Raw genomic sequence first — 15,006 nt, forward strand, 5'->3', positions numbered from 1 at the left:
GAGTATCTTGATTGGTCTCAGACCAGAGTATCTCACTGGCTCTATGTCTGCTCAGCTCATGGGTTTTGTTGTCGTGCACCTTTGATTTCATGGGCTACACTCCCACTCAGTTCTCAGGCTCCATGTCCACTCGGCTCATGGCTTTCACTCCCGTGAACCTTTGATTTCACTGGCTATACTCTCGCTCAGTTTCCAAGCTCCACGCCTACTCAACTAATGGGCTTCGCTCCTGTTCACGTTCGATTACATAGGCTCCATACTTAGTCGGCACTCAGGCTCCGCATCCTTTGATCTCATTGGCTCCTCTCCTACTTGGCGTCGCTCGACAACCTGTTTGGTGCTCTCTTGGTAGCCCGTTCGACATCGCTTGATCACCAGTTTAGCATTTGACTGCTTGGCATCGCTCGGTCGCCCACTTGGCACTATATTTTGCCACTCAATCATCATGTGCATCACTTGTTGCTCGATTGACACATGCATCACTCGCTGCTCTGTTGGCACGTCTCTTGCTTATCACTCCGTTGGTACTTGCCTCGCTTGTCGTTCCGTCGACACTCATCGTTACTTTCCATTCAGTCGACACTTGTCTCACTTACCGCTTTGCCCGGCACTCACCGCTCGATCAACACTTGCCTTGTTCGTTGCTTCATCGGTACTCGTCTCACTCGACACTCATTCAATACTATTTTTCATCGCTCACTCGGTATTGCTATTGCTATTCGATTGGCATCGCTACTGTCACTTGCTTGACATCGCTTCCACTACTCGATTGGCATCGTCACAGCTACGAGCTCAACATTATACGATGAACCTAGCAATCTGACTTTGTACTTGGGAGTGATTTAGTATTTGTGATAGACTATCTAGTCAGTTAGACTTACGTCTCCTTCGACTAGACTTGAAGGGGAGGCTTGTGATGCAGTAAGAGAATGGCAGGTGGGCAAAGAGGGTATTAGGGGTCATTTCACTGTTTTAGGTTATAGAGGAGAGGGAGCACTGTTCTATAAGAGGGGTCTTTTTGTGTTTTTAGGGGGGTTGTCGCCATCGGCACCAGGTAGGTCACTGCCCTCATCGCCTCCGGCCACCACCGCCTTGTAATAGGCTGCTGCTATCACTAGGCATGCCTCCTTCGCTTCATTAGCCAACGCTGCCCCACCACATCTCTCCTCTCCTCACCAATGTCAGCCGCCACTCCCCTTCTTCTTCTCTACCACCTAGGAACTTCCTCCTAACATCCACCTGGCACCGCAGCCACGCTCGCACACCTCTTTCGGCTTCTCTCTCTACGCGCACGGACCCATGTGAGGATGTTGCCGCCTCTTCCTCTCCCATGACCAAGCTGCCGCCAGTGGGTGCTCGTCGTCTCCCTCGTTGCTCGTCGAATGCTTCACCATCGCCTCCCCGCATGCGTGCAGCCGCCTCCACTGCCCAACAAGCCTTCGAACGCCGACATCGGATGCCAATGCTGCGTCCCTCGTCCCATGACGTGTGTTGCTGCTCCCTCATGCGAATACCGCCTCTTTTACCTCGTCTCCTGTTGGTGGATGGCACATCTCCTCCTCTCTTCTTTCCGATATCCACAGCTGCCCACCGACAATCTCCTCTCCTCTGTCCATGGCCAAACGATGCTACCGCCTGCCCCCTCTGTGCGCCGGCAGCATGCTCTCGACCTCCCTCTATCTCTATGTTCGCTGACACTCCGACAGCCGCCCTTCAACGGATGTCGCCTGCTACTCTCGACCCGTTCTAGCGCCGAGGGCATCATCGTTAGACTATGTAGTTGTCATGATTGCGCTATAGCCAGCTGCCACCTTCACGCCATAGTCAGTTGCCGCACTATCACCTCAGTTGGATGCCAACTGTGTTTCTCCATTCGTCGTTGGTACAACCCCTACACCTCTCCTTGCCCTCATGGTCATTGCAATTGATCTGACCTCTTATCTGTACCACGGTATGATCCCAGTACCAATCTAACCTTTGGGTCACCATTGCCTTACCTCGCTATTGTGTGCTGGCCTTTGAGCTGATATTGTGTTCCAGCCTTTGAGCTGAGGCTATATTCTAGTCTTCGCGATGTCTAGCCTGTGCGCCATTATCATATCCCAGCCTATGTGTCGCTATTATATCCTGCTTGTGTGCCAATGTCATATCCTAGCCTACGTGTCGCCTTATAAATCCATGTCACATTCAACTTCGTGTCGCTGCCTCCAAACCTAGCTCCTCACTCGGCTCACATTCACATATTATTCCGGGTCACAACTACTCAATCAACCTTACGACCAGCTCACTAGTCTACCAGAGGGCGCCTCCCTGGGTCACTGTACACACTCTTCATTCATTTCATTATTTTATTATTATCCCACTCCTTATATATTCATGGGATCCGCCTCGAGCATCCGGGTGCTAGGAATCAGGAAAATTCGATCGTTGTCTGTAGATAGCGTTGACCAGAGACATTCTGACTACTTGGTCAACATAGAAGATAGCTCATCATACCCTCCCCCTCCAGGTTATAGCGACTTGGTCAGTATTCCAACCACTTCATTCCGGTCATTCCATATTCTCATCTTTCAGACGGGAATAGTAATCATCGATGAAACTCACAAAATACACCTACCCTCCACATGATGCTATACTAACCTTTCCTCAGAGATCCATATGAACATAGTCCGGAATTTCCTCCATCTTATGTGTGACTATCTTGAACTAAACTCTGCTTTGATTTCCAAGAACACAAAACTTGCAGAACTCAAGTTTACATGCCTTGACACCCTTCAATAAATTTATTTTATATGCTCCTACATCCCACTCTTACTCATGTGATCCAGCTACATATGCCACAAGACTGTCTTTTATGATTCAGATTCTACAGTGGCAGCTTTGATGTGTGTCACCACAAGCGCACGGTTGTCGTTAAGTAATAAAATTTATATAAGTCGATCCCACGAGGATTGTGGATTAAATGTTAATTGGTTTTACACTTTGAATTAAGCTAGATAACAATCGATAATTGTTGGTTTTAAGTTTTCAACTAAGATGAGAAAAATAACAGAGAAGAAAGATAACTGAGGAAGTCCTTAGTTTAAAAAATATTCTAGGCCGTGGGTTTTATTGTGATGGTGAATGTTGTGCTATGAATTCTCCCTTTCCCAGTTTTTCACTTGTGTGTTTGCAGGATAATCTAAATTACTATCGAATACCACCCCGTGATGGTATATCAGAGTACTTCTCCTTCCAGTAACCAAGTATGCCGTCAAGTGAAGAAGTAACTTAGAGAGTCTGGGTTTTCAGTAGAGTGCCTCCTATCACAAGGCCTCCCCTGGGTGTACATCTCTAGATTATATAGGTCACTTGCGTGGAATATAATTAGGGAAAGCACATTAGGTCAAGTGATAGGCTTATCCATACATAGAATTGTTCTCCCTTAGGAGGTTACGTTCCATATAAAAGGATAGTTACCTTAGATACTCAACGTTAAACAAGTATCTTAAGGTCATGCCGAGCTTTATCATAACATACACTCAAAAGAGGAAACAACCTATGCCTCAATTTAATGAAAATTCAAGTTCATGCATAAACATAAACACATAGCAATGTTCTAACTCATAAATTAGATCTATGCATCAAGAAATATAATCTAGATAGATAAATTTATACTCATAAGAAAAGCCTACTTGCTAGCATTTCATCAAATAGAACAAGTGCCATATGAGTTTCATCAAACAAGGAAATTGGTAATTCAATAGAATTTACAGCATCCACATATTATAATTACTTCCTATGTTCTAGAACAACAGAAATCTACTCCATAATTGGAAAATCTATAATCCAAGAGCTCAAATACATAAGAATTTCAAGAACCCTAAAGAAGGGAAGGAAAAACTTATCCTTGATGTCGAGTGAAGCCCTCGGATGAAGATCTTGGAGTGACGATGAGGATGGAGCAGTGGAATGGCCTCAGATCACCCAGATGACATTCCCGGATGCGAGAATTTAACCTAGATGGTCCCCTTCTCGCCTTGGATCTTCCTCCTCTTGTAAGGGGATGAAGTGGTTATAGAGGTGAGGGTATAGGGTGGTCGTGCCTTGGAACATAGCCAAAAACCCTTCAGCTTCCTAGCCATGCCATTTGGCATGGCCAGAGCCAACTTGTCTCTGGCAAAATGACTTGGTCGTGCAATTTGGCAAGGCCAAAGCATTGTCTGGCTTCATGGTCATGCTTTATGGCACAATCTGGGCCAGCTTGGCTCTGTTCACAAAGCTTGGGCATGCCCTTTGGCATGACCAAAGTAGGGTTGCTCTATTTTTCTACTTCTGGGTCGTGCCATTTGGTATGACCAGATGTTTAAATCTATAATTCTGGAGGCATGGCCATGCCTTAGGGCATGATCATAGCTGTGTCTATTCTGGAGAAAGGCATGAGCAAACTCCTAATCGTGCCATTTGGCATGGGCAGAAGTATTTCTGCACTGGTCCTCTCATTGGCTATGCCATTTGGCATGGCCTCTTGCCTTCACTGCTTCTAGCCGTACTTCAAGGTATGGCTAGGCCCAATTTGCATCTAAAATGACTTGGACACTCCAATTCTTGCTTTTCATTCCTTGGGGTAATAAGGTTGGGTCATAATCTTCTTCAATTGATCTTCTTTTATGTTTTTGGATTGATTTTCTGCTCTAAAATGCTCCTGAAAGTGAAAACAAAAACCGAGTAGATCTCTGGAAGCAAAATAGTAATTATACTGAAATATGATAAAAAGGGCGCAAGAGCATAGATCATAGGTCATGAATACTTAAAGATGTGCATTAAATAATACAAAATAATATATATAATCTATGCACATCAAGTTCCACCTACAACTATACTATCGAGCAATTTATAGATGTTTTCTGCTAGTTTTTATCATGTCATCACCATCAGAGCATCTTTATTGACCTTCATTATTCCATTATGTAGACTCGTAACAACAACCACTACCATCAAACTGTTGGTGCAATTTTTCTAAGTTAAGGTTGATCACGTTGACTAACCTTGAATTGGCTCAAGCTTGAGTCTTGGTATTTGAGTTTTAATGTTTGAAAATTTATGGAGATTGCAGGTGCAATCATCCATTTGAGAAGATTGGAGCAATTCTCCTCTGGTCAATGGTTGACCAGCTTGATGCAAAAAAGAGTCAAGTAGGTCAATATTGATCGGATACTTAACTGAGAAGTCCTAACTGGAAGTTAGGCAAGGGAAAGTTCAATGAGGAGGTTAGCAGATGATGAAAAACTAAGTGGGTCAGTGTTGATTGGACACTTGGTATGGGAAGTCATGGTGAGTGAAGTCAGGCAGATGGAAAGTTCTAGTGAGTGAAACTAGGTAGTTGGAAAGCCCTGATGAGTAAGTGAAGCCACGTAGATGGAAAATTTTGGTGAGTGAAGCTAGGTGAAAGATCTAGTGTGTGAAACTAGGCAAATGGAAAATCCTGGTGAGTGAAGTCAGGTGAAAGACCTAGTGAGTGATGCTAGGCAGTGAGAAAATCCTTGTGAGTGAAGCTAGGTGAAAGTCTTGATGAGTGAAGTCAGGCATATGGAAATCTAGGTGGGTCCAGGGTAATTAGACACCTAGTGTTTGGAAGTCCAAGTGGGTCATGGAGGACCAGACACTTGACATGAGACGGTAAGTCCAAGTAGGTTAAGCTTGACCGGACACTTGGCATGACTAGAAAAGTCTAAGTGGGTCAAAGGATTGGCTAGACACTTAGTAACAAAATCCCAGCAGGTCAAGGTTGATCAGATGCTAAGCATGAGCAAGTCCCAACAGGTCATAGTAGACCGGATGTTGGGTTTGGGACCTCAGACTTGATTTAGTCAAGTTAAGATTGGTCAATCGATCAGCATATTGATTAAACTAGAGCTCAATCGATCAGTTGATCGATTGGTAGAGCTTCATGAGAAAGGATAGCTCAATCGATCAATCGATTGATTGGGGTTACGCCAATCGATCAGTTGATCGATTGGAGGCACTGTACGAAAAGCATAATGTGTTCCCCAATCAATCAACCGATCGATTAGGGTTTATTTTCTCACAAGATTGTGAGGCAACCTGAATCGATCGGTCAATCGATTCAGGGTTTATTTACGAGAGCACAGAGGTGCTCTGAATCGATCGGTCGATCGATCAAAGCCTCCCCAATCGATTAGTCAATCGATTGGGATATGACCGTTGTACAGGTTGCAAGGTTTAGACGGCTGGGTTTGGACAGATCTGACGAGGTAATCGATTGGGAGTAAGTCCAATCAATTGGGAGCCCTAGATCGTGAAGTATAAAGGCGATGGCGAGGTTCAAATGTCATAGCACTTACACGAGTTTCTTCTCCACTTCTTCTCTGATTCTCACCGCCAGTTCTTGAAGATTCTTGGACTAAAGTGCTACTACATTTCCAAGTATCAAGAGATATTTCCAAACAAGAAGAGAGCATCTATGTTATAAATCTTGTAAGGTTTTTCTTATATTTCTTCTTGTTGTATTGAGAATCTTGTACGAGGTTTCTCCACCTCAGGTTGTTCTAAGAAGAAGTTATTTTCTTAGTGGAGAGTGTGTTTGGTGTATGGATCCTTGGATTAGTCACCTCTTCTTGAGGTGGATACCAAGTAAATCTACGTGTTAGCATTGGAGAGCTTGGCTTTGATTCTATCCACTGCAAATCAACATCTATGAAGCAAGCGAATGAGTGCGACTAGCTATTCACCCCCTCTAGCTCCGAAGTGACCCAATAAGTGGTATCAGAGCGATGCCTCTCTTCATCGGACTCATCGCCAGAAGGGCAACGAGCTAGAGGAAGAAGAAGTTGAAGCACCAATTTCATCAAGTCAAAGATTTCAAAAGCTTAACTTTAAATGGATTTCCGATATGGACTCGGATACGACACAAGGATGCCTCCACCATTCACATCCTCGAGCTTCGATTCTTGAAAATCAAGAATAAAAAACTTCTTAATGATGGAGGTAGAGCAATGGTTTCCTCTAATGGAAGGCTTTCAAGCTCCAAGAGATTCAAAAGGCAAACTCATCAAAAGGAAAAAAAATAGAGTTAAGAGCACATCCAAAGATGTGAGGCTAATGATAAAGTGACCAAGCTATTGGTCAATTTTTTGTCAAGCAACATCTTGAGCAAGATAGGAGAATTTGAGGATGCCAAGGAGCTTTAGATCAAATTGGCAAGAATCCATAAAGATCCCTCCACTATACAAAATCAAGTAGAATTCAAAAAGGTCAACTCATTGGATCAAGAACAAGAGAAATCCAAAGTTAAGAGATGCACAACATCAAAAGAAGAAGAAGAAGGTTCATCCTCTAAAGAGCATGAAGACAAAGACAAAGGAGTATACTCCTTATTTTATGTGCATGAGGATGAAGATGTAAAGGCCTCCACCTCAAGGATTGAGGGGGAGCGTGGAACATCAATGTTCGATCAAGAAGAAATCTCTTCATCTAGATCAAATGAAGAAAGTGTCACCCCTACAAGTAAAGGTATAAAAATTTCAATTGTAAATAGCAAAGATCATATCATTTGTTTTGAGTGTAGGGAAAAAGAACACTACAAGAGTAAGTATCTCAAATTGGCCAAGAAGAAGGGCCAAGTGGCATTAAAGGGCAAGGAGAGGCCCAAGGAGGTCGGCCCCATGGTACATAAGAGCAAGGAACACATTATGTGCTTCTTGTAAAAAAAAAAATAGACATTACCATAGCCAGTGTCCAAAGGGGATGAATCCGGCCAAAGTCAAGGGGGGGGCTTCTAAGGGAAAACTCAAGGTATCATTTAAGAACCAATTCCTTTGACACATGATAAAAAACATGCCAGGTCTAGGTTATATCATTTTAATTCTATTTATCATGAAAATAGGAAGCATGATAGGGTTAAGGAAAAACATGTAGCTCATCGTGCAAAGACTACCTCATCTAAGGCTAGGAAGGTAGAAAATGGGTTGTGGAATAATTCTAAGGATTTAGGATATATGCCCAAAAATAGAAGTGTCCAAGGATTTAAGGAAAAAAAAAATCCAAATCTAAGGATTTAAGGATTGTAAACCAAGCCTTGAGGTCAAAGCTTGATAAATTAGAAAAGACCCTAAAGAAAATGGAAAGAGTTTTAAAGGGGTCAAATGGATACAGCCTAGGGTTAGGAATAGATAGACAAGAGTCATCCAATGACCATAGATGTTTGGGATACAAATTTAAAGCCAAGAAGGATGTGGCGTTATACCATAAGGTTCCATATGGTTATGGAACTAATCCTAGGTCTAGGGGTCAAGCCAAGGTTACGAGACCATCCCTAGAGTTAACCTTCAGAAGACCAATGTGACTAAGGCTTTTAAGAAGCTTAATAAAGTCACTAAGAAGGTCACAAGGGAAGCTATCTCTAGAGTTGACGTAGAGGAGTCTAATATGACCAAGGCTTCTAAGAAGTTTAGGAAGGTCATTAGGAAGGTTACTATGGAAGTTATCCCTAGTGAGTACCTAGCACACTCAAGGATCACTAATAGGTTTTGGATTCCCAAGAGTGTGTTCTCTACACCCTAGATGGGTCTAGAAAGTGTCAACTCTAGTTGGAAGGGTAGTTAACCTAACCTTGAAGAAGTTGACACTTGGAAGACATTTATAAAGTAATTGTACTCCTTGAAAATAAGAAGGATTTGATGTTTACTCTTTGAAAGAGTAAAATATGCCAAAATTTGAGGAATTGAACTTAATTAAAATTGGTAAAAATAGGAAAAGACAAAGAAATGCCAAGTTGGCTTTTGACATTTTCTTGAAAGAAAAAGGGCAACTTAGGATTAATTTTGATTTAGTAATTAATTAGGGATACTCAGATAGATAATCTAGGTATATTAGTTATGCTAAAGTAACATGTTTTGTTTGCTCTTCATATGCCATGACATCATATTTTGTATTCATATTTATTATGAAAAATAAAAATACAAAAATACCTTATCATGACATACATATATCATATAGGTATAGTAAGTTTTCTTTAAAAATTATTCATTTTAATGTAGGTTATAATCATTTTCATATATTATTTTAAATTCCTTGTAATTAAGGACTATGTCATTAATAAACAAGTGACATCCTAGGTGGATGATCAATTGTAAAATGCTTAGATAGATATGCATAATCCCTTAGTTTAGAGAAAACCAATATCTACATCTCACAAAGACCATAAGTTGACTTGTATGTATTTTAGTGCACATTAGATACAAGTGAGATGTTAGAAGGATGAACATAACTTAAGATATTGATTTAGTGCATCTTTTTGAGTTTTAGTATCATCCAAACACATAGGTATGTGTTATCCAATCATTGGAAAAGCTAATGTATAAGTCATGCGTATTTAGTCCAAAGAACATGGTTGAAAATTTGTTTTAAAAATCATTTCAAAATACTTTTGAAAAATCTTAGTGAATGCTATCTTTTGATAGATGTCATCATTGCATAGTTAAACACAAACTAGGAAGGAACTTTGAAGTTTTCAATGGTTTCAAGTTTTATGTCAATATTTGAAAATAAGGTGTATTTTATTAGAAAACTATTTTTCATGACAGTATATGTCTTAAATAATGTCTACATGAATTTTCATGATTTTTAGAATTTTATAAAATTATTGGGGCATTTCTGTATTTTAGCTGAAACTTGATTTTAGAAAATCAGAAACTCAATCGATCGGTCGATCGATTGTTCAATCGTTCGATTGAATTTGGTTTTTCTATGAAAAGAAGCTCGCGGAATCAAGCAGCTAATCGATTGAACCCTACGTGGATCGATCAACTAATCAATTCAAGTACTTTTTCGAGAGCATCTTTGCTTAATTAATCAGTTGATTGATTGAAAGGTTTCAATCAATTGAGTCCCAACTTCAATTGATTGAAAAAGTTGATTTTTGGCTGAAATAGTTTGATTTCAGTCCATTAAGCCACAATTAGTCATGTTAAATATCCCTAACCTTAAGAAATTCTTTTGTGAACATTTAAGGGTATTCTTCTTGATAAAAACAGGGAAGGAATGGTCTAAGAAGACTAACTTGAAGTTTAGGATGAGGTTTTCATTCAATATTGACTCTTGAACCTCAAAACTTCAAATTTTAGGTTTCCTAAAGTCTTAGGAACTCCAAGTCAGTATTGGTGCAATGGCAAACTTTTAGAGCATGTTTTGAGGGGGAGCTATCCTTTAAAAACATGAATTCATTTTTTCCAAAACCATGGAAGGTTGTAAACCTTCGTTATCGTGAATGCTCAAGGTTAAGCATTGTAAAATAATGGAAGATTGGATATATTCATTGTGGTGTGTAAATTCTCTAGGATGAGCATTTAAGGCACAATGAAGGGTATGAGACCTTCATTATGGTGTTGTGAATAAAGAGTGATGTTGTTGAACAACGTGTGGATAACTCTTCAGGAGGAGAGTTTTTGATGCGTGTCAAAGGGGTATAATATAGGGTTTAAGTTAGGCCTTCATTACCTAAAAAGGGAGAGTTTGCCCTTTAGGAAAGGGAGAGGATGAAGGAAACCCTTATTCATACTTTGGTATGAAGAAGAAGTTGAGGCTATGAGATTAGCCTAATTTAAATGTATTGTCAAACATCAAAAAAGGAGAGATTGTTGATGCAATTTTATTAAGTCAAGGATGACCAGGTTGACTAAGCTTGAATTGGCTCAAGCTTGAGTCTTGGTGTTTGAGTTTTGATGTTTAACAATGTATGGAGATTGCAGGTGCAATTGTCTATTTGGGGAGATTGGTGGAGCAATTCTCCTCTGGTTAATGGTTGACTAGTTTGGTACGAAGAAGAGTCAAGTAGGTCAAAATTGATTGGATACTTGACTGGGAAGTCCTAATTAGAAGTTAGGCAAGGGCAAGTCCAACGAGGAGGTTGGCAGATGATGAAAAACCAAGTGGGTCAGTGTTTATTGGACACTTGGTGTGGAAAGTCCTGGTGAGTAAAGTCAGGCAGATGGAAAGTCCTAGTGAGTGAAGCTAGGTAGTTGGAAAGCTCTAGTAAGTGAATGAAGCTAGGAAAATAGAAAATCTTAGTGAGTGAAGCCAGGTGAAAAACCTAGTGAGTGAAGCTAGGTAAATGTGAAATCCTTGTGAGTGAAGCCAGGTGAAAGACCTAGTGAGTGAAGCTAGGCAGTGAGAAAATCCTAGTGAGTGAACCAGGTGAAAGTTTTGATGACTGAAGTCAGGCATGTGGAAATCTAGGTGGGTCCGGGTTACCAGACACCTGGTGTTTGGAAGTCTAAGTGGGTCATGGAGAACCAGACACTTGGCACGAGACGATAAGTCCAAGTGGGTCAAGGTTAACAGGACACTTGACATGGCTAGAAAAGTCCAAGTGGGTCAAAGGATTGACTGGACACTTGGTAATAAAGTCCCAGCATGTCAAGGTTGACCAAATTCTAGACATGAGTGAGTCCCAATAGGTCACGGTAGGCCGGATGTTGGGTTTGGGACCCTAGACTTGAGTTAGTCAAGTTAGGATTGGTCAATCAATCAACTGATCGATTGAAATAGAGCCTAATCGATCAGTTGATCGATTGGGAGAGCTTCGCAAGAAAGGATAGCCCAATCTATTAGTCAATCAATTGGGGCTATATGAATCGATCAGCTGATCGATTGAAGGCCACTCACACGAAGAGCATAGTGTGCTCCGCAATCGATAAGCCGATCGATTGTGATACTCTAATCAATCGGTCGATCGATTGGGGCTTATTTTCTTGTGAGATTATGAAGCAGCCTGAATCAATCAGTCAATCGATTTAGGATTTATCTATAAGAGCACAAAGGTACTCTGAATCAATCGTGATTGGTCGATCGATCAAAGCCTCCCCAATCGATTGGGATATGAATGTTGTCTAGGTTACGAGGTTTGAATGGCTAGGATTTCGCAGATCTGATGTGCCAATAGATTGGGAGCATATCCAATCGATTAGGAGCCCTATATCGTGAAGTATAAAGGCGATGGCAAGATTCAAATGCCATCGCACTTACATGAGTTTCTTCTCCACTTTTTCTCTGATTCTCACCGTTAGTTCTTGAAGATTCTTGGAGTAAAGAGCTGCTGCATTTTCAAGTATCAAGAGGCATTTCTAAACAAGAAGAGAGCATCTATGTTGTAAATTTTGTAAGGTTTTTCTTTTATTTCTTCTTGCTTGTATTGAGAATCTTGTACGAGGTTTCTCCACATCCGATTGTTCCGAGAAGGAGTTATTTTCTTAGTGGAGAGTGCGCTTGGTGTGTGGATCCTTGGATTACTTGTCTCTTCTTGAGATGGATACCAAGTAAATCTACGTGTTAGCATTGGAGAGCTTGGTTTCGATTCTATCCACTGCAAATCAACATCTACGAAGCAAGCGAACGAGTGCGATGAGCTATTCACCCCCCTCCAGCTCCAAAGTGACCCAACACCAGCGTGTCCAATCAAATTAGGTTGTTCGTCAAATCTGGTACATATCTAACATCACTCAACATTCTAATCATACTATCAACATCTTGATTCTAACATTTCCTATTCTAATGATTATAAAGGATGCAACGTTACCTATCATTTTAGAACTAGAATTCACTGAATTGTAGATGTCAAACCAATCTTTATTAGGCATTATGTGATAAGAGCATGCTAAATCCAATATCTAAGAATCTGATAATTGCTCTGAACTAGAGGAAATAAAAAGCATATCACCACCATCACCGCTCTCTAAATTTTCTTCTTCCTCTATATTTGTAGTCTTCAATGAACCATCTTTACTCTCTACATTGGCTTTCTTTTTCCTTGAACAATCTTTCTTAAAGCAACCCTTTACTTCGCACTTATAGCACGTGACCTCTTTCTCCTTCCTTAATTTAGATCGGGCCTTATTATCATTGCCTGACCTATATCGAGCCTTGTTCCTACCATGTTCCTGATTATCTCTCACCATAAGCTCTTCACCTTGAGGTGTCTCATCACTAACATTCTTCCGTTGATGAAATCATAAAAGAGCACATATGACTTCCTCTAGCTTGAGGGTTTCCTTTTCCCACATCAGACTCGTAACCAAATTCTTATACATAGGAGATAACGGTAGAGAATTTGACAACATCAACACCTTATCTTCGTCTTCAATCTTCACATCAATTCATTTCATATCATTTACAATTTGATTAAAAATATTGATATGTTGGCTCAGATCCGTGCCCTCTGATATCTTGAACACAAACAACTTTTGTTTAAGATAAAGCTTATTTGTCAGAGATTTGGTTTTATACTGACTTTCTAATTTTTACCAAATTGCTACCGATGATTCCTCATCCATAATATGATACATCACGTCATTCATTAGATAAAGTCTAAACTTTGCTATTACCTTCTGTTGGTGTAATTTGCACTAATGATCTAACTCATGTTTTGATGAATGATAAGAGAATTAAAGTTAGAGTATTTTATGATCTAATTACTTTACCAATTGTGCAAGAGTTGATGAGTTGGAAGAACCTGACACTAGGCTAAAATCTAGTTAGGTCCGTGCAAAATCTAGATAGGTCCACGGGACCCAATATCTGGGGGATAGTCTGGTTGGCTCTGCAGGACCTGACAAATGGCTGAAGTCCAGTTGGGTCTGTGGAACTGATGATGTGCGTAGATTGTATACACTTATTGACATGTTTTAACGCATATTCGCATACTTTAAACATGCTTGATCTATGCATTTTCGTACTTTCAGCTTTCCTTTTTAGCATATTTACTCTCTTTGTTCAGAGATCTGCTTTTGTGCATTTTCTATACACAGGAGTCGAAATTGGTGAAGATTTTGTGTTCGAAGCCAAATCTGTGAGCAAAGCAAAGGGAAGAAGGTGCCCTACCTGAACCACGCACTGCCCTGCTCTGGGGGGTTGCCCAGGCCATGTGGAGATCACGGGCCAGAAGGCTGCAGCAGGAAACTAAGTGGTCATGGTCGTGTGAACCTTACATAGCCGTGCAAGGATCTGAAGAACCCAGACATGAGAAGAAGCTTAGGTCGTGTGCATCACACGACCATGTGAGTTGTCCAAAGATAGGAGAAGCCTTGGCTGTGTGTCTCACACGGCCGTGTGAGGTTCTCAGTGGCAGGGAAGGAAGCAGGCCGTGTGCATCACACGGACGTGCCAGATTTCCAGAGGCTAAGGCAGTTCAGGCCGTGTAGATCTGCACGGCCATGTAAAGGGGCCATTGGTGGATGTTTGCCATGGTCGTGTCTCACACACGGCCGTGCAAGGCTGGCAGAGAGGAGAGTGGGCAGGGCCGTGTGAACCTCACACGACCGTTCCACGGGGCCGTGTGGCCCCTAAACTTCACCTCTATTTAAACCCTTCTTCTTGATTTGAAAGGGGATCTTCTCCCCCTTGGGGGAGAGCGAGATTTGGGTGTTTCCTCTCAATCTTGGGAGGATTTCTAGGCGATCTAAAGGAAGATCTTCAATGGATTCGACTCCGGGAGCATGGATTGGATCCGAAGACCAAGCTTCATCTTAGATAAGTTTTCTTTCTCTTCTCTTCTTGGATTGGGGATCAAGAAATGTTTGTAATCTTTGTATTTTCGGATTTCTCTCTTCGATTCATGGAGTAGATCTCTTTATTTTAGTATGAGGGAGTATTTGTATGATGAATTGATGTAAACTCTTGTGGATTTGTCATTTCCTTATTTCTATGATATTGTCTTGTTTGTATCAATTCAATCTTGAATGAATCATTGTGATGTGAACCTAATTCTCATTTTAGATTGATTATTTGAATGCCCTATGGATCTTGTAGAGATTTTCTCCCACTCGATTTTCTGAGGGAAGCACGTGAAAGGTGCAAGCCCGTGTAAGGACGTTTGAGGGATAAGATTTAGGGAAAAATAGGATGATTCAAGAGGGTAGGATAGATTTAGGGATTAATCTTTATATCTTATGGGTTGAGAAGTATGATCTTTTTGTTGATTATCCGAGGGATCTTCGTGGCAAGAACATGCCC

The sequence above is a fragment of the Zingiber officinale genome, chromosome 7B, assembly GCF_018446385.1.
Source record: "Zingiber officinale cultivar Zhangliang chromosome 7B, Zo_v1.1, whole genome shotgun sequence".
NCBI classification, from domain to species: domain Eukaryota; kingdom Viridiplantae; phylum Streptophyta; class Magnoliopsida; order Zingiberales; family Zingiberaceae; genus Zingiber; species Zingiber officinale.